Source organism: Phragmites australis, chromosome 7 (assembly GCF_958298935.1).
Source record: "Phragmites australis chromosome 7, lpPhrAust1.1, whole genome shotgun sequence".
Taxonomy (NCBI): domain Eukaryota; kingdom Viridiplantae; phylum Streptophyta; class Magnoliopsida; order Poales; family Poaceae; genus Phragmites; species Phragmites australis.
This window is the reverse complement of record NC_084927.1, coordinates 1,372,478-1,396,555: the sequence shown is the minus strand read 5'-3', so window position 1 is coordinate 1,396,555 and position 24,078 is coordinate 1,372,478. Positions and strand designations below refer to the sequence as shown.

At 41.9% G+C, this 24,078-nt stretch overlaps 1 pseudogene; it reads left to right on the top strand.

Moving 5' to 3' along the window:
* The first annotated feature begins 978 nt into the window (after positions 1-978).
* LOC133923749 (uncharacterized) lies at positions 979-22,254 on the top strand (annotated as a pseudogene).
* Positions 22,255-24,078: the final 1,824 nt, after the last annotated feature.

Here is a 24,078-nt window from a genome sequence, read left to right as displayed (position 1 = left end):
TTGGTTACATGCCCAAGAACCGGTCCTTAGGACCCCACATAGATACAAACACAAACATGCCATAGGCTCCACCTCAAACCATCCATTCTGTTGGGGACAACCTATACCATGTTGCTACAAAAAAGAATTACCATCTCCCAACATTGTTGCATAGTTCATTAATCAGTATTAAGATTTCCCAACCAAGACTGCGCTAGCATAAACTACCCATTTTCATAACATGATGAACAACGGCGACAAGGAGATATTGATTCAAAACTAGTAAACCCTAACATAGGATTCAAGTTTAGACAAGCATGCATTTTGAAGGTTAAAAACTACACCTGCAAATTCTAAAACAGGATAAATATGCTCAAGGACACTTGCCTTCAACAGGGTGATGCTCAACGTCCTCAAAAGCTTGGTCTTCAAGATTGCCGAACTACTCAGCTCCTAAACGATAGACCGAAAAAGCACACACAAAACAAACTTCTAAGAGCAGTACACCAGAAGATACAAAATCTAAGCAAAAACCCTATAAAAAGATTCTACACATCGCTATGAACATTAGGGCGCGAAAAACATCTAAATCGGAGCTACGAGCTAAAAGTTATGCGATAAACAAGATTAGGGTTACGTTTGTAAAAGAAAAGGACTTATTTTAAATAAAAATAGAGAGGTTAGGGGCCTTTTTGCAAAATAGAGGGACCTAATTGTAAATATGGAGAAGGTTAGGGACTAGCTGCAAAAAGACATGGGCTCTTGGTTAAATTTAGGAAAGTACAGGGGTTTGTTTTGCAAATTTGCCATTATTCCCGAATTAAAACAAATAGGAATATTACTAGGTAAAGGTTTGCTGATGTGGCACTACCACGAAGGCAAATTGGATTAGGTGGCTTGCTTATGAGGCGCTGAGGTGGCTGATTTGGTGACTTGGAATAAGTGGACACATGTCTCCACATGATTGGCCCAATCGAAGAGGTATTCTAGCTTCTAATCATGGCCCTCCAAATTGGATCGGACGGTGGAGAGCTAGGGGGGCGGCGTTTGGCTGGCTGGCTACAGAGAGGAAGCGACGGGAGCTCGGTGGCGGTGGTGCTCTCACCGGAGAAGGCCGGGGGCCTCGTCGCCGGGTACGGGAGACAACGGGGAGCGGCGGAGGAGAGAGAGGGGAGGGAGGGAAATCTCACCGCGAACTTGACGGCGGCGGAGAGGGTCCAGAGGCAGCCGGCGACGGCGAAGGAGGCCACGGGGACGGCGTTCGGCGGCGAGAAGAGCTCTGTGAACCGTTGGGATGCACTCCTTGGGGTCCGGCAACACCAACAAAGCAAGAGTTGAGATCAATAAGGGTTCGGTCGAGGAGAATTTGAGCAGCGGCGAGCTCTTACCGGTGACGGGGAAGAAGACTGGCGTCGGGGAAGAATCCGAGCGATAAAGAAGGGGGAAACGGGTGCAAAATGCGCGGAACGTCGCAAGGGAGATGATGGATGGCTTAAATATGCGAGATAGGGAGAGCATCGGCCGGAATTTGAAGAGAAGCGGTCGGCGGCCATGGCCTCCAAGAGCGTCGGTTTCTAACTTTGATTGAGCAATATAGGGAGTTAATGGAGGGGGAAACGGGCGGAATCACACGATGGGGAGTTATGGCATTGAATCCGGTCGGTTTTGGAAGGGGAGGGGGCGCGGGGAGGCGCTGATTTGGTGGCGAGCTGGCGGAGGGGATCGGGCGCGCCGGAGGTTGAAGAAGCAGAGCCGGGCGGGTTGGCGCGGCTCGGCTCGGCTCGGGAGGATTGGCGCGGCTCGGCTCTGGCGGATTGGCGCGGCTCGGCTCGGGTGGGTTAGCGTGGCTCGACTCGGGTGGGCCTGCTTGGCAGCAGAACAGAGGGGGGAGAGGGCGGCTCAGCACACAAGAGGGCTGGCTCGGGATGTGGCCCAGCACAGGGAGAGAAGGGGCGGCGCGCTCGGGTGGGAGAAGAAAGAGAGGGGGAGGAGGAAGAGTGGGCCGGGGAAAAGGGAAGGGGTTGGGCTGGCGAGGAGATAGGGTCCGTGAGGAGTTTTCCAATTTTGAAAACATTTTCCTTTTAAGATTTTGAACACAATTTCAAAAGAGTTTTAAAAGAGCGATTTCTAGCGAACTTTTGCAAACTTTTCCACACAATAAAAACCTTAATGCATCTATAACGGCATGAGTGCATCAAACATTATCCTAGGACAATTTAAATTTAGAAATTAATTTTCCTATTGAACAAAATTGCAACCACCTATTTAATTTCTAGCAAAATTTTAAATTATTGCAAAAATTGAAATTTGGGGTGTTACAGATATCTACGCAATGCTTGCCGATACTTAGCCGCTCGTATGAATGCTCGATCATGATACGCCTCGAGGAAGTTGATATCGTTTGCTCGCAACTGCCCCTACCCTTCTTCCAAGAAACTTTCCACTCGTGGTGACCCAAACTGCAGTTCAGTCGGGAGCACTGCCTCTGCTCCGTAGACTAAAAAGAAAGGAGTTTCACCGGTGGCCCTGTTAGTCGAGGTACGAATGGCCCATAGTACTGAGGGAAGTTCCTTCACCCAGTGTTTTGAGTAGGCTTTCAACTTATCAAAGACCCGAGTCTTGATACCCTACAAGACTATACCATTGGCGCGCTCGATCTGACCATTACTCTAAGGGTGAGCTACTGAAGCAAAACAAGTTTTGATGCCAAATTCTTCGTAGAACGTAATAAAGGTTCCGCTCCTGAACTGGCTACCGTTGTTTGTAATTATTCCATGCGGGATGCCATATCGAGTAATTATGCTCCTCATGAACTTCTTAGCCGCTTTTGCGGTTATCTTTCCTATGGGTTTGGCCTCGATCCACTTAGTAAACGTGTCGATAGCCATGAATAGGAATTTATAACCACCTTGGGCCCTTAGGAACAGTCCCAGGATATCCAAGTCCCAGATGGAGAAAGGCCAAGAATGAGGAATTGATGCAGAGCTTGGGCTGGTCGAGTGGTCTGCCTTCCAAAAAAATGGAAGCTCTCGCACTTTTTGACCAGCTTGCAAGCATCCAGGAGGGCAGTCGGCCAATAGAATCTTTGGTGAAAAACTTTTCCGACCAAGGTGTTGTAAGACGCATGATTACCATACATGCCTCCATGGATATCGAGCAATATTTTATTGCCCTCTTCCTGAGTGATGCACTTCATCAAGATTCCGTTACTCCCCTTTCAGTAGAGCTTGCCATCTACCAGAGCGTATAGCTTGGACTTACGAGCAATTTTCTCTGTAGACGCATCATCATCAGGGATCTCTCGACCATTGAGATAGGCTCAGAATGGTGTCATCCAAGTCGGCTCGTGTTTCGAGTAGTGCAGCTTCTGTGTTTGTGGGTTCTGCCTCGTTGACCTGACCAGACTGTAGGTCAAGTTAGGCAGCATCTGTACTCAAGGTTATCGAGACAGATGGTTTGAAGAGTTTCTCAATGAAAACTCCCACATGTGTTGGTGAATGAGACGAAGCGAGCCTGGCGAGTTCACCGGTGGTGGAGTTGTCACTTCTCTGAATGTGCGTGACTTCCAGCCCATCGAACTTTTGATCAAGCTTTCGCACCTCATTTAGATAAGCCGCCAAGCTGTCGTCCAAGCACTGGTACTCCTTTTGTACTTGGTTTACAACTAGCTGTGAGTCCCCTTTCACGAGTAGTCGCCTGATTCCAAGTGATGCAGCTATGCGGAGCCCGTTTACCAATCCTTCGTATTCTGCAATATTGTTGAAAGCTTTAAATTCTAATTGAATGACGTACCTGAGTTCATCGCCTGTTGGAGATTTGAGTATAATGCCAGCCCCCGAGTCTTGGAGCATGAACGATCAATCGAAGAAAAGCATCCAGTGGTCCTCGACCACGTTTGGCTTTGTTTCCTCAACGTTTGTCCACTCGGCGATGAATTCAGCTAGTACTCCTGACTTAAAACTTATGTGCGGTGCATAGCCCACGTCGAACTCGTTGAGTTCAATCACCCATTGTGCGATTCGCCCAGTAGCCTCCCGATTATATATAACATCCTTTAGTGGATACATCATCACGACGGTGACCTTGTGTGCTTGGAAATAATGTTGTAAGTTCCAAGAAGTCATCAGGACTGTGTAAGGACTTGTGGGTATCGTAGCTTGGCATTGTGTAGGACTTCGCTCACGTAGTAAACTAGTTTCTGGATTTTGGTCTTCTTCTTAGGACATTCCCATTTGACCATCAGGATTGTTCTTACAACTTGTGGGGTAGCTACAATGTACAAAAAGAGCTCATCTTTGTCGTTAGGCGGGATTAGAATTAACGGAGACGATAAATACCTTTTCAAGTCTTGAAAAGCCTTCTCCGCTTCTTTCGTCCACTCGAACCAGTCGTGTTTCTTGAGTAGCTTGAAGAAAGGCATCCCCCGTTTGCCCATCTTGGAGATGAATCGACTAAGGGCTGCTATGCATCCTGTCAGTTTTTGAACTTCCTTCAGTGTTCAAGGTGACCGCATCTGGTCGAGAGACTCGATTTTGCCCGGATTGGCCTCAATGCCCCGACTTGACACTAGGAAACCCATAGGCTTTCCGGACGAAACACCGAACATGCACTTCTTGGGGTTAAGCATCATACGATACTTCCTAAGGTTGTCGAATGTTTCCTTGAGGTCGTCAATGGATGCATCTTTGGTTCTAGACTTGACTACAATATCATCGACATAAGCTCCAACATTGCGCCCAATCTGGGGCTGTAAACAATTTTGAATACACCATTGATAAGTAGCACCAGTAATCTTAAAACCAAAGGGCATCTTTACATAGCAAAATACACGAAAGGGAGTAATAAAAGCGGTTTTTTTCTCATCTTCTATTCCCATGCTAATTTGGTGATACCGCTAATAGGCATCTAGAAAACACAGCAATGCACAACCCACCATAGAGTAAACAATCTGGTCGGTATGAGGAATAGGAAAAGGATCCTTAGGACAAGCTCTACTGAGGTTGGTAAAGTCGACACACATCCTCCGCTTGCCATTGCCTTTCTTCACAAGGACAGGATTCGTGAGCCACTTGGGATAACGAACCTCTCGAATGAAGCCTACCTTTAGGAGTTTGCCGACCTCCTCCTGGATGGCTTTCTTTATGTCCTCAGTGAATCTTTGCTGCTTCTGCACCACAAGTTTGGTGCTGGGACTCACATCTAGTCGATGCTCGATCACCTCCCTAGGGACTCTGGGCATATCGGACAGTTGCCACGTAAACACATCTTGGTTCGCCCGGAGGAAAGTGATGAGTTCGAGTTTCTATTTGGGGTCAAGGCTAGCCCCTATCTTGAGGGTCTTGGCCTGTTCAGACGGGTCGAGGGGAACTGCCCTGATATCACCATCAGTCTTCTTATCCTTGGCGCCATCGTTGGTCTCACCCTTGGTGGAGTCGTCAAACTTGGATATCAGCAAGCCTCATGAGCTTCAAGTCCTTGCTCTTGGCGGTGGCTTGATGCTTCTAGCACTTAGATTCTATGTCTCTTGAGGTAGTCACCGTTTGGTAGAAGTGCTTGACCATCTCTAGGCTCTACTTGTCGCACTTGACTGCTGCACGTTGATCTCCCTTGACTGTTATGACCCCTTTAGGACCTGAGATTTTGAGCGCCTGATATGCATAATGCACTACATCCATGAACTTGCCCAGCATTGGGCAGCCTAGGATCACATTGTATACCTTCTCGAAGTTTCGCAACATTGAAGGTCAACTTCTCTATGTGGAAGTTGTCGGGTGTGCCGAACATGACCGGCAACTCGATCTAACCAAGGGGCATGGTCGATGAGTTGGGAGTTATATCATGGAAAGGCTCAGGTCCCGCCTTGAGCTCCGACCTTGGGATTCCCATCTTGTCTAGCGTCTTAGCAAAGATGAGGTTGAGCGAGTTACCCCCGTCGACCAATGTTCGATAAACCTTGATGTTGAGGATAGTAGGCTGGACCACAACCGGGTACTGACCTGGGTGTGGAACAGCCGCTGGGTGGTCAGCTTGATCGAAGGTAATCGGAACCTCCGACCACTTGAGGTATCAGGTAGGCCCCGTAAGGGCCAGGTTAACCTCCCTTTCAACTGCCTTGTACTACCTCTTGGACTCGTACGTAGCGGATCCTCCGAAGATGTGTGCCAAGTTCTGATCGGCCCCGCAAAATTCGGGCTCGTCATCGTTAGCGCCTGGCTTGGCCTGTTTGCTATGGTAGTCAGCAATAACCGCCTTGAGCTTCTCTTCAGGCTTCTTGTTGATAACTTGACACTCGTCAAATTCATGCTGGTTGGACCGATGGATGGGACACCACTTCCTGCCACCACGGCTCTGGCCCTTATTGTCTCGACCACAGCTACGGTCGTGTCTGGACCCTTGCGCTTGTCACCAAACTTGCTCTTCTTCCCCAACATTCTTTGAAGACTTGGGCTTATCTTTGCCAGACTGAGGGTTTTTGGCATGTGCTTGGGCTTCAGCACGCTTCGCAAACTTGTCAGCCAGCTCGAAGAGTTATTTGACCATCTGGACTTTCTGGGTAGCCAGCTTTGCCACCAGATCCCTGTTCTTAACGCCTCTCTTGAAAGCGATGATGACCGACCTATCGGAGATATCCAGGATCATATTACACCTGTCATTGAACCTCTAGATGAAGTCCCGAAGAGATTCTTCCTTGCCTTGGTTCAACTGATGGAGATCGTCTTCTGTTCCCGGGCGATCGAACGTACCCTGGAAGTTGGCAATGAACTGAGCCTTCAACTCAGCCCATGATCGGATCGAGTTGGGTGGCAGGTTCAACAACCAGGACCTTGCAGGTCCATCGAGGGCGGTTAGAAGGTAATTGACCATTACCTTGTTGTCACCGACAGCTTCTCAAATAACAGTGGTGTAAATCTGTAACCACTTGTTGGGGTTGAGATTCCCGTCATACTTCTGGATCGGACCCTCTTTGAACTTCTCGGGCCATCGTATTGACCGAAACTTCTTCAGGAGGTGATGGGGGAGGACTATCATGCCTGCTCCTTTGGACAGGGGAGTCATATTGACCATCCTGTCCTGGAGATCTACTGTCATTATAATGAGGATCGTCTTCACGGCGCTCCTCACGGCGATTGTTGATCACTTCCCATAAGCTGCTCCTATCGTGAGGGATGTAGTTCCTTAGGTCTTGCTGGTTCTTGTGCCTATGGAGGGAGCAATTGCAGTTCGACCTGCAAGGCTATGCTCGAGTTTGACCACCCGAGCTTCCCATTTGTGACCCTTCGACTCGGGGGTGTCCACGTCCGTGGCTCCTCGAACTAGCGCCTTGCCGGCTGGGGTGCCTAGAGTCGCTAGGGTTGTTTACTCGAGCACATTGGATCTGCGCCATATTGAGCAGAGTCTTTGAAGGACCGAGATCAGCGACTAGAGGGGGGTGAATAGGCACCTCAACAATTTCTTTCGAAATAGATGGCCTACTCCTTTCACCCAACACACATCTAAGGAAAATTTGCGGAAGCAAACACAAAGAACTGAAAGAAACCAAACAGAACTCAAAGAGAAAGTGACTCTAGTGCATGTGAGGGTAAACATCATGTTCCATTAGGCACAAAAACACTAGTCATCGTCACAAGACAAGAAACTACCAAAGAAAACAAGAAATAGGAACTCTAAGGCAAGAAACTCTTCAAGTTGATGAATAGGAGGCAAGGGAAGGGAACACACAAAACTGTACTATTGTACGTGCATTTTATGCCCCTAGCAACTTGAAGAATCACTCAACAAGACTTCAAAAACTGCAGCCCAAAAACAAAAACGAAAATCACAAGGAAAACACCGAACAACAAGCAAAGGATCCAATAGAAGGAAACTAGAAGGAGGTGAGCACAAACGAATGCAAGAAAATCTTCTTCATTACACACATAGGTCAGCCCTATTTTAAACAGATTACAAGATTTTCTTACACCAAAAGCTCTAACCTATTACAAGGCTAAGCCTACCCTCTCCTCTTCTCTAAAACCTATCACAAGGCTCTTAAAATCCTCAAGACCCCCTTCCTAATCAGCCATACCCCTCTATTTATAGCCTAAGGAGGTAACTTGGAAGCTAAGTTTCCTTGTTCCCAAAATACCCCTCCTACCTACCACCAGACAATGTCCTCCCACCAACTACAGGGGCATTTTCGTCCGTTTTGAGTTCCATCCATCGCACGGCCACGGCTTCTCCACAACTTTGCTTCGTCTCGACGCAAGCTTCGCGATGATGCCACGTGACCCTCCGGACCTCCCACGGTTTTGCGGCTAAACCGTGAAACCCTCCACACGCTTCTCAAAGTGATACCATGGTATGCTCCTTTTATTCCTCTTCTCCTCCCTACAATGGCATGCTCCTTTTATTCCTCTTCTCCTCCCTACAATGGCTTGCTTGTGTTAAAAATTGGATGCTCATTGTGTTATTGGATGCTCCCTCCAGATCTGTGTGTATGTGTATGTGTATGTGTATGTGAATTTGGCAAAATCGGATGCTCATTGTGTATCTGTGTGTGTGAAATTGGTAATGGATGATTACTGTATGGAAATGCGAATTAGATGTTGTTATAGGATGGTTTGATGAATTTCAGTAATTATCTGCCATGTATATGTGTTAATTAGATGCCAATTGGTATGATTGAATGGCTCATGTTTACTCAGTTTTGTGTGAATTAGCTGTTGCACACATGTCATGGATGCTCACTTTCTTGCACTAGTACTGTTAAACATGTCCTTTTTTTTTTGCTAATTTTATCTTGGATTCCGATGCAATTAATAGATGGAAAAAACACCAGATACCATTGCAAAGCAGGGTTCATTTGCTAAAGATGTTCATAGACATTTGTGTGCAAGAGATTGGTGCCAACAACAGACCGCAGCAAAGCTTGAATAATTTAGACTATGCTAATCTGATAAGGCAGTTCCACGAACGCACCAAGGGATCATACAGCTATGACCAATTTAAGAATAGGTGGGATGTATTAAAGAAAATATATATACATTGGAAGACTTTGAACATATGAACCTCCAGTTTGGGAAGAGATCCAATGGCTGGATGCATTGCAGTTAGTGAAGAGCGGTGGTTAGAGCAAAATGCGATGAGTTGTAATTAATATATTGTCTTTATAAACCTAAACATTTTTTTATTGATCTAATGTATGTGGTGTCTCTATTTTCAGGCTGTGCCACGCTGTATCCAATTTAAAATTGCACCACTTGAGCATGAGGAAGAACTACGAATCATATTTGAAACTATTAGTTGTACAACCGAGAGTTCAGTTGTTCCAGAGGCTCATAGAGCAGCCCCTGTAGAGACAATGATAATGGAGATGAGGACAGGAGTGAGGCGCCCATGGTCTCACCCATTGTTGACAAGCATGGCAAGGATAAAAGAGCTCCTAATGATCCTCCCAAGGTAAAGAAGCCAAATAAAACTTTTAGAAATCAATGTGTAAAGCGGCTGGTGGATGCATAAGAAGGTTGAAAGCAGTAAAAATTCTGCAACTTCTACAATGGTTGATCATGTTAGAGAGGAGATAGCTCAACTGATGGATTTAGTTATTGAGGTTGGAGCTGAAGGAGTGATAAACACTACTATGCTACTCAACTTTTTATTAAAAAGGTGTATCGTGACATATTTATCATTTTAAAGACACCAAATAGAATACTTTATTGGCTTAAGAGGGTATGGGAGAACAGGAGGAAGTATTGGAGAGTGGAGTAAGACTTTGAAGGTGCATCTAATCTCTAAGTGTGATTTTAATAATTAATAATAATACTTATAGACTAACAATTATGTTGAGAATTATTTGTAGATTGATTCCATAGGTGATATATGGATAATAGAGTATGGATTCATTGAAGAATGTTATATGATCAAAAGAGATGTATCAAGATGAATGAGCTCTAAGTGATGCTCAGATAATTAATATTAATATATATGCACTGATAATTATATTAAAAATTGTTAGTAGGTTGTTCTATATGTGATGCATAAGTGATAAAGTATGAATTCATTGAAAAATACTATAAGATTGGAAGAGATACATCAAAATTATTAAACTCTAGGTGATACACATGAGATTAAAAAGAAACTTAAGAGAAAAGAGACATTAGAGATCGACGGTGGACTAAAAAAATTGACGATAAGTAAGAAGGGCACTGTACAGGATGCGGCAAGCTCGGAATGGCGTTGGAATGCAGAACTTGACAAGACTTGTGTCACTTGGGTTTGCAAACTACGCAATGGATCAGGTTGTGTATGTGTGGATGATCTGCTCGTCGCAGGGAACAACATGACCGAGGCATACAAAGAGATGCAATGGCTTTTCAGTACAAGTTATCTTGGCCTTGTTCCTTACTACATGCCAAGCAAATTAGGAAGAAAATTATATGAGATCCTCTGCAGAAAGGCCTTCGTGAGACCCTGATCTACGCCGTTCGTTCTGGATCCAACGGTCTGATTGAATATATGTGAGAGAAGTACATGACACGTGTCACACAAAGATAAGGGTCTTTCTGTGAGACCCGGTCTCACAGAATTTCTTTCCAGCAAACTATGCAGCCACGATATTTTTATAGTGAAAATATGCAGCTATATATATATATATATATATATATATTACGTGAAAAATAGGCAAAGGAAATACGAAATTAGTGATGGGTCGTAGTTATGACCCATCACTGATAACTCGTCATCAGTGACGGGTCATTCTAGGCCAAATATAAGTGACGGGCCAAGTTATAACCCGTCACTTATAACTCGTTATCAATGACGGATCATTCTAGGCAAGTCATAAGTGACGGGTCAATTTATGACCCGTCACCAATAAATAACTCATCAGTGACGGGTCGTCCTAGAGAGTCATTAGTGACAGGTCAAGTTTCGATCCGTCACTAATGATTAGTTTGATGCAACAGAGTAGAAGAAGGAATTTTAATTACTCGGTCATTAGATGTATTAGTCAATCAATTTGATGGAACATTATATGCATTAGCCCATCAACTCATCAATTTTTTATGTAGTTGTGAGAAAAAATAATTTATCCTTCATAATTTATATCAATTATAAACCTAGCTACTATTAATTAAAAATAATAACTAGTTATTAATTAAAAATAATAACTAGTTGTATTTATTTGCAGACCATAAAATGTGTAGTAAAAGAAATAATGCACATTTAATAATTTGTTTATATAGTAAATATGTACATAGCATGATGCTATAATTTTTTTTTATTATTTTTTTTCTCTTATTTTTTCTCACATCAGTAGCACTAGAATAGAAACTATTGTACATGTCTGCTCAAGTTTAATGTAAGGTGTGATAGCTATGGACACAAAGACGTGTTCCAAAAATAATGTAGAAACTTCAAAGGGCGAGAACTCAATCTTCTAAGCTATTTTTGGTCTCAAAGAATTTGTCAAACCTAACAAAGTGGGGGAGAAACGGATGTAACTTTTTCTGTAGAGGTCTGTAGAATAAAAAAAACATCTAATTCGGAGTCCGTATGCAAAAGTTATGCCCGTTTTACTAAGAGCGTTCCGAATCACTTATTTGAAACATTAGTTATATTGCTTATTTCAATTCTACAACTACTTTTGGTCGATGTAAACAACTCATTTGAACTTTAATCCACTCTCTGATTCCAAAACTTTAAATCGAACCATTAAAAGTGTTTTTATTCCCTTTGCGGTTAAGCTCTAAAGCAATTTATAATTCAAATTGGTAACATAGACATAGGTGACGGGTTATAACCTTCGGCAACGAAGCTTAAAAGGATAAAATATCCGCTTCATATTACAACAACGTGATAGCTGAGTTGGTGAGGGTGTTCACACGCGAGAGAGGTGGCAAGTTCGATTCCCGCAGAACGCAAGTATTGAAAATGCTTTGAAAAAAGGCGTGGCTTGTGGGGCATATGCGATGGACTCAAGTCGGGTAAAAAAATATTTTTTTAGACTTTTCGTTTTTAAAAATGTGAAAAAAGTTCATCAAGTCATAAGTTATAAGTGACGGATTACAGTTATGACCCGTCACTTATGACATTCATAATGACGGGTTAAATTTTGACCCGTCACCAATTATCTAATTAGTGACGAATTCTTACCCGTCACTTATGACTGGTCATCAGTAACGCGTTCGGAATAACGGGTAACAGACCCGTCACCTAATAACCTTCAGCAACGAAGCTTAAACGGATAAAATATCCACTTCATATCACAACAATGTGATAGCTGAGTTGGTGAGGGTGTTCACATACGAGAGAGGTGGCGAGTTCGATTCCTGCGGAACACAAGTATTGAAAATGCTTTGAAAAAGGGCGTGGCTTGTGGGGCATATGTGATGGACTTGAGTTGGGTAAAAAAATATTTTTTTAGACTTTTTTCGTTTTTAAAAACGTGAAAAAAGTTCATCAAGTCATAAGTGACAGGTTATAACTGTGACCCGTCACTTGTTGCTTGACAGGTTATAATTATAACTGTCACTTATGATTTTCATAGTGACGGGTTAAGTTTTGACCCATCACCAATGGTTATTGTGACGGATCTTTACCTGTCATTTATGACTAGTAATCAATGACGCGTTCGAGGTAACGGGTAATGGACCTGTTATTAATACAATTATGACTCGTCACTTTTGAGCTTTTTTTACATAGTAATATATATATTATGTGCGAAAATATTTATACTCGAGAAGTGTGGCATGCCAGTGCAATCCCAAACAGATTCCGATGAAAAAGAAAAGGCTGTGGGCAAGAAAGAAGAACGCATATGAACAAGGTCAGAAGGGTGAAAATGATGGCAATACTTTTGTTACTATTCCTCTAGCAATACTGCAAATTAACTCATTAGTTTTACTGTTGCATGTTGTAGTAGAGCCGTCGGCCGACGGGTGACATTCTGGACGTGATGCATGTAGCTGCATGTCACTAGTACTGTTATACGTAATGGTGTGAGGCTGAAGGCGCGCACATTGAGTTGCATGCTTGGCTAGGAAAGCGGTTCAAGAGAGCCGCTCACGGAAACTACAAAAGCCGCTTCCGCGAGCGCCTGTTTGGTCGATCGCCACCGTTCACGTATCTGGATTATATTCGCGCTGCTTTTTCTCCCGCCAACCTTCTTTGCCTGGCTCCATATACAGCATTTCTTTTTCTTTATTTTTCTTTTGCGAACGAATTACAGCACTTGTTCGGCATCATGATCACGTCCTAGAGAATGAGAACGTCTGTGCATGTGCAGGCCGTGCGTGCATGCACGCGGCGTAGAACAACAGAGAGCACTGGCAATTTGGCGTGTGATGATCTGCGCTAACGAAATCTCCTCCGGCTTGATCCTGCGGCCCGGAAAACGCTAGCTGATCGAGGATATGCATGTGTCCCTTTTCCTCCATCTCCAGGGGGCATGGCGCAAGCGATTTAAAGCGCCATGCATGCCTTGATGTCGTAGCTGGCCGAGAATAGGCCGACGTGACCGCTGAACGTCGTCTCTCCATGAACTTGCTATGCCGTCATAATGCAGAGATCCAGAGAGGATGAGAGATATTAGACTTCATATATATAAACTAACCTCAGCTCGATAATGAGAAGACGTGGCGTTGGCTAGGCGCGTAATGCAGAAGCGATGTAATGATCGTACATCGAATAGAGGCATACAGCGTAGTACTCGAATGACCGATCCTGAGTTCGTTTTCGTTTCTAGCTTTCTCGTCTTTGTAGTTTCCACCAATTAAGAAAATGTGGAAATGAAAATGTTTAGAGGGTTTTTTCCGACCACGTTCTCCCATCCGTTTTCATCTTCAAAAGTTCAAACCTGCTAATAATATGTTATCTAATATGTTATCCAATCACATACGGCCACATGGGCTTATATGCCTATGCTCACTGATCAGACATGGGATCTAACTAGTACTCCCTCTAGTCATGCAAGCCATAATTTATGTCCTAACGTCAAACATTCTTGACCGGAGGGAGTAACTAATCACGGTAGTGGCGTGATTTTGCTGGTATGTCTAACGCGCAGGGCAACTCTACATAGTGTCGTTTTAATATATAGGGGAGAGAGGGAAAATAATCTAATTAATATTGGGGAGATGCATGACGTATTTTTACACATACACGTATATAGCAGTTGAAGAAAACATATGCTTATGTGTTTGCATGCACCATGCATCTTAGGCGGCCAATCAGGTAGCTTGCATGTGAGTCAGCAGGGCAAACGCCCATGCATATGCATGCAGCCCCTCGTCACGTCATGTACGCCTTCGTATATCCCTTTCTCTCTTTTCATGGAAGCCCCAAGCATCCGTTGTAATACAGTATCTTTTCCCCCGATCCCGCACTGACAGATGGTAATAAACAAACAAGCCTACCGATCGAAAAGACAGCTCTTTTGCTTCTTGCGTATATACTAGCAGCACAGAGAACATGTAGCAACGTAACGTTGATGGCCAGATTAATTATAATGTCTTAGCCGGAGATATGAATAACCGCCAGCTTGCATCCAGAGATATCAAATGGGTGATTCAGTCCGGTACGGTACGGATTTATTGAGGTACCATCCGTTTAGTCCTGTTAGTTAAATAAGTCTTGCCGTGCTGACCCATGTATCGCGATTTCAGTCCAGACACAATCTATTTAAGATCGGATCGTGCCGTGCCGGCTCACGGCAGGGTAGGCCTGATGATTTTTTTTTTGCCTGTCAACCTGCGGAAAATTAAAAAAAATTATAAAAACTTGCTTTCACTCGGAATTGAACACCTGAACTTCTACTTGGGAGTCAAACACACTACCATTGCACCACATATCCTATATGGTATTAGATCTAAATAAATTATATAAAATACTACAAAAATATAAACAGTTAAACGGGTCGTGCCGCGGTTCCGACTCAGGCACGGCCTAAGTCGTCGTGCCGTGCTTGGGCCGGGCCAAAATGGTCGTGCCTCGTGCCGGCCCATTTGACCTGGCCCACTTGGACATCTTTACTTGCACCTTCGCTGGATTTTGGAGGCTCCGTAAAACAAATTATATACATTATGGACCATACAGTCATTTCGCCATACAAGGGTAGATTTGTGAATTGAATACGGAGAGGGGACACGGTTTTTCTCCTCCTAAGAGGACACTCCCCTACACTCAACACTATTGGATCTGCATCGAGATTCACACAGATCAGGAATCGATCAGACAACCTTTGTCTATCTCCTGCTTTGCATGAATCTTAGTGCAGATCCAACAGTACATGATGTAGGGAGGCCAAAGTACTTGAGAGTTGGTTGACTTCGTAAAAAAACATTCGTATATACATCAGGGACTATATAGTCATTTCACCATAAGGGTGGATGTGTGAATCAAATAGGGGAGGCCGAAGTACTTGAGAGTTGGCTGACCCCTTGCAGATTTGCATTGATAGGTTTAAAAAAAAACGCGTCCTTTTCACTTGTGCCCTTAGCTTTCATACGCTTCTCCTCCTCATTACCAAACCCTGCCTTTCTCACATTCCGGTAGCCAATTCCGGCCACTGTGCACACCCTCACCCCTCACTTGTCGCCACTATCACCAGCAGCAAACTTCTTCTCCTCAAGTCATAAAAGAGTGCCCTTTCAGATATGCTGTCGAGGGAGGAGGCAAGGAAAATGTTGAGGGCGTAGTGATCTTTTTAGTCGGTCAAATGGCGTTTGACTGGATGGAAATGGTAAAAACAAACAACAAATTGTAGGAACGATGGGAAAAATGAAAAGTGATAGTAAAAGGTAATGGTAGAAACAAAATTAGGATCCTGCTAATGGGTACAACAAAAAAAAGTTATCCTTAATTCAAATCAAAAGTCCAAAACTCCAAATGGACAAGAAAATGCAGGACATACTTTAATAGGAAAAGCCACTGGCCTACTCTATCTGACTTTTGAGTTCCAATTCTAGCTTAAATTGGGTTAAAATGAACATCCATTCCAAGTGTGCACTGATAGCCAACTAGTGTACTCGATATTATGGGGACATATCACATTGATTCAGAAGGTGAAAATGCTGAACTCTTCAAATTGTTGAAATACATGAGGTATTATAGAAACCTGATGCCAAAATGGGAGCCAATAGAAAAAATGTTTTGGGTGGATGGGGGTGATGAGGATAATGAGGATACAACCATGTGACGATGCTATGAACATTCGGCACCTTTTATCAATAATGAAATACTATTTCAGTGGAAATCCGATATTCAAGTTCGCCCAAAAGTCAAGTTTCATCAATAATCTAAATAAGACTTGAGAAAATCTATTTCCTCGTTTTCTTAGCAGCGTTGTTTTTTTTTAACTAACCATTATTCTTCTTGCAGTTTGGAAAGAACCAAGCCCTCTAGAATTACATCAAGCATGCCACCCACAAGTTGTGGAGGAGAAAAAAAAATTGATGTTTTGTGGCACATTATTATCACATTGAGACCATCAAAAGTATTTGTGGTAATGAAAGAGTCTCAATTCGAAGCTAGAAAACAGATCTTGAACTTGTATGCGATGGAGTTTATGATCACAAAACTCACATTTTGGTGGAGTAAATGAGCTAGAACACGGGAGAACAAAGGAGGAGTAGAGAAGAACAAAGGAGAACCAGAGCTTTTATTAGAGTTTTTCAGCACTCTTTAGAAATAGAGTTTTAGCTCAACTTTTCTTTCTCATTTTTCATACATGCGTACAACTGAGTTACAGCTCTATTTATAGGTCACTAACCAACCTTCACTGATTTTTTTAACATACATAAGCTTAGATATGACTCTAGATACTTCTATTGTCTAGTTGCTTCTACAGACCTTCTGAAAATATCTCTAAACAAGGAAATTAATTATTATTGCCAACAAACTCCCCCTTAATTCATTTTCTTGTAACTCTGATGATCTCCCTATTATGAATGAACTTGTCTCTTGGTAAAGCTTTAGTGAAGATATTAGCCAGCTGATGATTAGCTCGACAAAATTCTAGTTTAACTTCATGGCGCTCCACTGCTTCTCTAACATAATGATATTTGATTGCAATATGCTTAGTTTTCTCATGACTAACTGGATTTTCACTTATAGCAATTGCAAATTTGCTGTCACAATAGATTGCAGTTGGTTCATCAATTTTTTTGCCAAGATCTTCTAATATTCTTCTCATCCACACAGCTTGTGAAATAGCCCTTGCAGCTGATACATATTCAGCTTCTGCTGAAGATAAAGCCACAATATTTTGCTTCTCTATGGACCAAGAACACATACCAGATCCAAGCGAAAAAGCATAACCAAATGTGCTCTTCGTATCATCAAGGCACCCGGCCCAATCACTATCTATATAACTAATCAATTCTGAATTCCCAACCGGTTTATACCAAATGCCATAATCCATAGTTCCTTTAACATATCTTAGAACTCTTTTGAGCAGTACGAATTGTTTCAAGCCTTGACACAGGAGCATATGCCTCAAAATAATCAACTTCAGGCTTTTGTTTGAACCCTTTAGCCATATGTCTTGCTTTAAATTTTTGAACTAAACCATCTGGTTTTAGTTTGGTTTTATAGACCCATTTAACTCCAATTACTTCACAATCCTTGGGATGATCAACCAATTCCCAAGTATCATTCTTCTCAATCATATGAATTTCTTCTTCTATGGCTTTAATCTAATTTTCATGTTTCTCAGCTTCTTCAAATGATTGTTGTTCAACTACTGAAAAATTGCATGACTCATAAATTTCAGATAAACATTTCATTCTTACCGGAGTTGATTTATCACTAGCATTTGGGCTAGAATCTAAATCCGAACTTCCTTGACTCGAGATATCAGTTTGCTCCTGATTTTTAACATGAACATCTAGTTAGCCTAAGGTGATGGTACTTGTTGGTAATAGATGATCCTTTTGCTCCTTGGGAGAGTTCCAATTTCAGAAAGCTTTTTCCTAAAAAATAACACCTCTACTAATAATCATTTTCTTTTTCTCCAAATTATAAAGTCTATAGCCTTTTGTACCATCAGCATAGCCAACAAATATGCATTTCTCACTTTTGTTATCAAATTTTGTTCTCTTCTAAATTGGGACTTGTGCATAACATATGCAACCAAACACTTTCATATGACTAATGACAGGCTTTTGGCCATACCAAGCTTCAAAAGGAGTACGCTTTGGTACTGCCTTTGTTGGACTTCTATTCAAAATATAAACAGCAATATTATCAGCTTCAACCCAAAAGGATTTAGGCTATCTCCAGCAAATACTCTAAAAATCTGTCCCCTATAACACTATTATAGCATCCCCTATAACATTATTATAGCATCCCCTAATACTATTACAATACTCTTTATTTTTTTCATCTCCAATAGCTATCATATTTTCTATCTTCTATTACTCTTCCTCTCCCACGGATCTACATTCATCCTCTATGAATAGTATTACGACCGCCTCTTTTCGCCCGCAAAGTTGTGGTCGTCTCTCTCCTCACTACTTCACTATAGCAATCGATATGACCTCTGCTGGAGCGCTTTGCGGGGTGACATCAAGCGGCATCCAACCTGTTCCTTCACTGTAGCGGTGGATACGGCCTCTGCTGGAGTTGGTCTTAGGCATACCTTTTTCTTGAAGCATAGAATTAGCCATATCATCAATCATTCTATTTTTTCTCTCAGCAACTCCATTTTGCTGAGCACTATAGGATGCTATTAATTGCCTTTGAATTCCAACATTTGCACAATACCTTTCAAATTCATGAGAAATATATTCTCCACCTCGATCACTACGAAGCACCTTGATTTTCTTATTGCTTTGAATTTCCACCATAGCTTTATATTTCTTAAAGACATCAAGTGCTTCAGATCTCTCTTTTAGAAAATATACCCAGGTCATTCTTGTATAATTATCAATAAAAGTGATAAAATACCAGTGATTTCCTCCAGACATTATTGGCACTTTACCAACTATATCACTACGCATCAATTCTAAGGGTGCATCTCTCCAAGCACCACTTTGAGGAAATGATGCTCGGATTTGTTTACCAAAAATACATCCTTCACAAGGATTAGATTTCAAATAAATGAAGGGTAAGCCATGAACCATACCTTTTGTTCTAACCAACTTCAAAGCTCTATGATTGAGATGGCCAAATCTCTTGTGCCATAATTTAGAATTGTTGTTGGCCTCACTTCTCAAAGCCAACTTAGTTGGATGATTCATTTTGAATAGAAAATTTCTTCTTCTCCATATTCACTTTTGCAATCAAATGATTGCAATTTTTGTGGTCCAAAATTTTGCAAGAGAAATCCTCAAAATAAACAGCATATCCATGTTCAAGCAATTGCCCAACACTTAATAAATTTTGTTTCAATTTAGGTACTAGCGATACATCTTTAATAAACTTTGGACCATCTTGTGTTTGGACAGCAACATAACATTTACCTTCTCATTGAGCTAAGGCATCATTTCCCATACGTATTTTTGCTTGATTTGATAAATACACATCCTTAAATAGTTTTGGATCAAAAGCTATGTGATTAGTGCAACCACTATCAATAACCCAAACATCATCATCATATTCTAGTGCAGTATGACAAGAATAAACTAACTCTTCTGAATTTTCCTTCTCTTCTGAAATATTAGCTTGATTATCATCTCGTGTTCTACAAACCTTGCAATATGACCTTTCCTCTTGCATTTGTTGCATATTTTCTTCTTCCAACATCTATATGTTGAGTGATTTGATTTCTTACAAATATCACACCACAAATTTAAGTTTGAACTAGATGTACCTTGATTTGTTTTGTCTTGAGCCGACACCTTCTGAATATCCCAGCTTAAATTTCTCTTCTCCTGAAAATTCCCATGAAATCTTGGGCTTTGAGATTTAAAGCTCAATTTTGATTGAAATGCATTCTCAACTGAGTTTTATTGGCGCTGCAACTTTCTTTCTTCATGAGATTCCAAAGAACTCATGAGTTGCTGAACTCAGAGAGTTGATAAATCCTTTGACTCCTCAATTGATTCAACTATGTATTCATATTTCTTAGGCAAGCTGATCAGGATTTTCTCAACTATCTTTTGATCAGATATATCCTCACCATAAGTTCTAATCTGATTCACCACATCAATAACCCTTGAGAAGTAATCTGATTCACCACATCAGTAACCTTTTTTGAATCTTTCATCTGCAAATTATGAAACTACCATCTCAGAGTTTGCAACTTCACGGCAAGAAATTTTGTAGATCATTGAAACTCCTCCTTCAACTTGTCCCATGCCTCCTTCGATGTCTTGGCGCCAATAATTCGTGAAAATAGACTATCCGCAGCACCTTATTGGATTAAGAATAAAGCTTTGGCATCAGTTTGCTGATCCTTAGATAGAGCCTTCTTTTGCTCATTGGTAAGGACCTCTCCTTCTTCATATGTCATGTAACCCTCCTCCACAACACTCCACAAACCTTGAGATAGTAGTAGAGTGCGTATTTTGATACTCCAAACATCATACTTCTCACCTGCAAAAATCGGCACACTAGTTTATGCAACACCAGCAGCAGAACCTGCAGCCATGTTCTTGGTGTTGATGTGCTAAGCTGATGCACTAAACTGCTGCAAAAAAACACCCAATTCAATTGAACCAGGCTCTGATACCCATTGATGGAGTTTATAATCACAAAACTCACGTTTAAAATGAGCTAGAACATGGGAGAACAAAGAAGTAGTGAAGAATAGAGGAGAACCAGAGTTGCTGTTAGAGTTTTTCAGCACTCTCTAAAAACAGAGTTTTAGCTCAACTTTTCTTTCTTATTTTTCATACATGCGTACAACTGAATGATAGGTCACTAACCGACCTTCACTGATTTTTTTAACATACATAAGCTTAGATATGACTCTAGATGCTTCTACTGTCGAGCTGCTTCTACAGACCTTCTGAAAATATCTCTAAACAAGGAAATGAATTATTATTGCCAATAGTATGATGACTGTGACTGTAAGATTATAGAGACCAAGGGAAATTGTTGCTTGGTTTCCTTGAATGTTAAATATAAAACTTCCATAAAAGATTTATGGATCAGTTTTGATGCATCCATTCCAGAAAAAGTGTTCCAAAACAAAGATTCGTTAACGGTGTTTCAAAGAACACCAAGTGAGGTAGATATAGCATCCGAGATTCCAGAGCTGAGCCTGGTCAGCTATGTCTCATTTCATGATAGTAAGTGATGTATATTTAGTGCTGTTTTCTGATCCAAATGATATTACGTTTTCTGATTTTTGCTTCTTCTGTAGAAACTAGCCCAAAAGACGGCCCTTCGGTGCAAATAAAGAGAGGAAGCAGGAGTGCAGGACACGGTATACAAATACACGAGCTCTTAATACTTGCTGCAATCATAGGTTTCTTCAAAATGGATGCTCTGTTTGCCAATGCAAACTTTTTAGCCAGCTTCAGTGATTATGCTTGATGTGCTAGCTTAGTTCTTGAGCAATCGAAGGGAATTACGCGATAGTTATGTCCATAACCTGCATGTTCTTGTATTCAATAATTGGAATAGCCTGTGTACAACCTGTGACTATGTAGCACTTGCTTATAGTTGCAGGCTGGGAAATGTGCTTTAGTAATGTTTGAGTAAAATCTTTGAATCTATTATCATTGCAGTCCCCATCCGAGCACTAAGTGGGCACATAGGTCCGACAAGGTGCTCTTGGCGATTGAGCTGCCCTACGCAAAGGATGTCAAGCTGAACTTGAAGCATGAGGGCATTTCAACTTCTCTGCTAAGGGCGCTGATGACATGCCTTAAGAGCTTGACCTTGAGCTATTTGATGCCATTAATGTGGAGGTTGGTGTAATTGTTGACAGGTTCTGCCTTCTGGGTGCACTATTATAGTACATGTTGATTATATTGGTTTTGCTGTTTGCAGGAGAGCAAGGCAGTTGTTGGCCCAAGGACCATATGCTACCTTATGAAGAAGGCTGAGAGCAAGTGGTGGCCGAGGCTGCAGAAGAAGGAGAGCAACCCACCTGTGTTCTTGAAGATCGACTCGGTAAGTGTCTGATGAAAGCATTCTTTGGTGATCCAAGCAAGCGAGGAAGATTCTCATGGTGTTTTGTGTTTGCAGAAACTGGACATGGGAGCTGCTGCTGATGATGTTGAGAATGATGAAGAGAATGTGGTGAAAGAAGCGAACAAAGGTACACCATTCTCCTTCTCATCTCTAAGTGATTCACTAGTTGGGGAGGAAGCGTGCTCCTGGATTCATGCTTCAAGATGGCCATAGATTAGCGCTACCATACAGTAACAGACATTCTAGTATGTGGGTGATCTAACTATTGGAATCCTGTTAATAGCATACTTGTATCTTGAAGCTTTATGAAGAGCCTATGGCAGAGTAGCCTAGAAGGTCTCAGTCTCAGAGACCTTTCCTTTTAGCCCTTTAGTTGCATTTGTTTTAGTGGCATGTTTTGCCAGTTCTTCCAATTTTTTTTGCGATTACGCAGGAGAACTGCGCATATTGTATTAAGAAGAAATAGTATGAATTTTGAGTCTATAAATAGTTATATGATTGTTTCAAGTGACATTAAGAATAACCCATAATAGCTCAATAGCTTGCATGTCACCCTGACAATGAACCAAGACGGCAACTAGATTTATCTTTGCTTTCATGCTTGGCTGCTGAAAAATTTGACAGCAATATCCTTAAATGTGCTGTTATCAGTTTTGGACGTGCCACACTTGGAATTGCCAGACTCAGTCTTTTGCTGATTCTTAAGCTGGGCTGTTTTTGCCAGTCTTAAGTATTGATTTCTACACGGTGGTGGATAGTCTAAGTCACGGTCTAAGTTGATTTGCATACAATGTTGTGAAGAGTCCTGAGTCCAACAAGTTGTTTTGCCCTTGAAAACCATTTCAACCTCGACTGGCTCCATCCATTTTTGCTATACATCCTACCAGTTTATCTTTTGTGAATTCTAGGGATAGATCATTTCATGACTGAACTGATCATATTTTCTGAAACAATGCAGATGGGCATAGGAGAGGAATGGGGAGGAAGCCCCAGTAGGAGCTGCTGCAGAGGAAGAGAAGCCATGAAAAGCCTCTTTAGTTTGCTCAGGACCATCGATTACTGCTAATGTTCCCTGGCATGAAAAACCTGCACGGTCTTTAGCTAGATGTTCCCTGGCGTTTTGGTGTAAAATATGGAGAATGGGTCACTCTCTAATCTCTATGAAGTAAAGAGAAACGGTCATGCTACTGTAGTTTTTGGCTGAACCTAGTACTGGAATTAATCTTTTGGTCAAAGCTTATTTGCATCCACCGTACAAGATCCTCAGTTGTTTCTGTGACGCCATGTTGATGTTATTTAGCTGTCTTGTGATATTGCATGTGCCGTGCTGTTTAGAGAGCAGTTTTGTTTATAAGTATGGAGAGTTAGACATGCAGTGGCTGCTTGCACTCAATTTCTGTTGAGTTATGCTTAAGCAAGAGACTAAATTATGCATATATTGTTACTTGGATCTTTTTGGATCAAAGCTATTCCAATCAACTGAAGTTCAGTACACCACCATGGACTCACCTATCACACAAAAACTCAATGTGTATATGGCTAGTATAAATGATTGGCAGTTCATTGACAGCATAGCCTGTCATTGGAATGTAAAAGCAAATTGAAAAGATCTTAATGATGTTTAGCGTGCTGAGGTAGACATTGTCTCAAATAGCCTGTGGACAAGACTGAAATACTATGGACCTTCACTTCAACAATGTAATATGATCCAGCCAACTTGAAATTTCAAACTAAAACAGAATCAGCTATATTGTATTTGTAATATTCCAGCCAACTTGAATTTTCAACAATGTAATATGCGGGATTCTTCTTCCTCAGCGTCGGCGTCTGTTTTCCCAGGAGGACCTGTTTGTAATTCTTATTTATTTTGTATGCCCTCCTAGCCTTCTGGACGGGCCTTTGTGCATTTCCTAAATCTTGTCAGGTCTTCATGTAACTTGGCTATTGTGCCATCTTGAGCAATGAAGTTTCTAGCCCCATGTGACCATGTTTCCTTCAAAAAGAAAAAAAAAAATTCCAGTATTGTAGACATGCTCT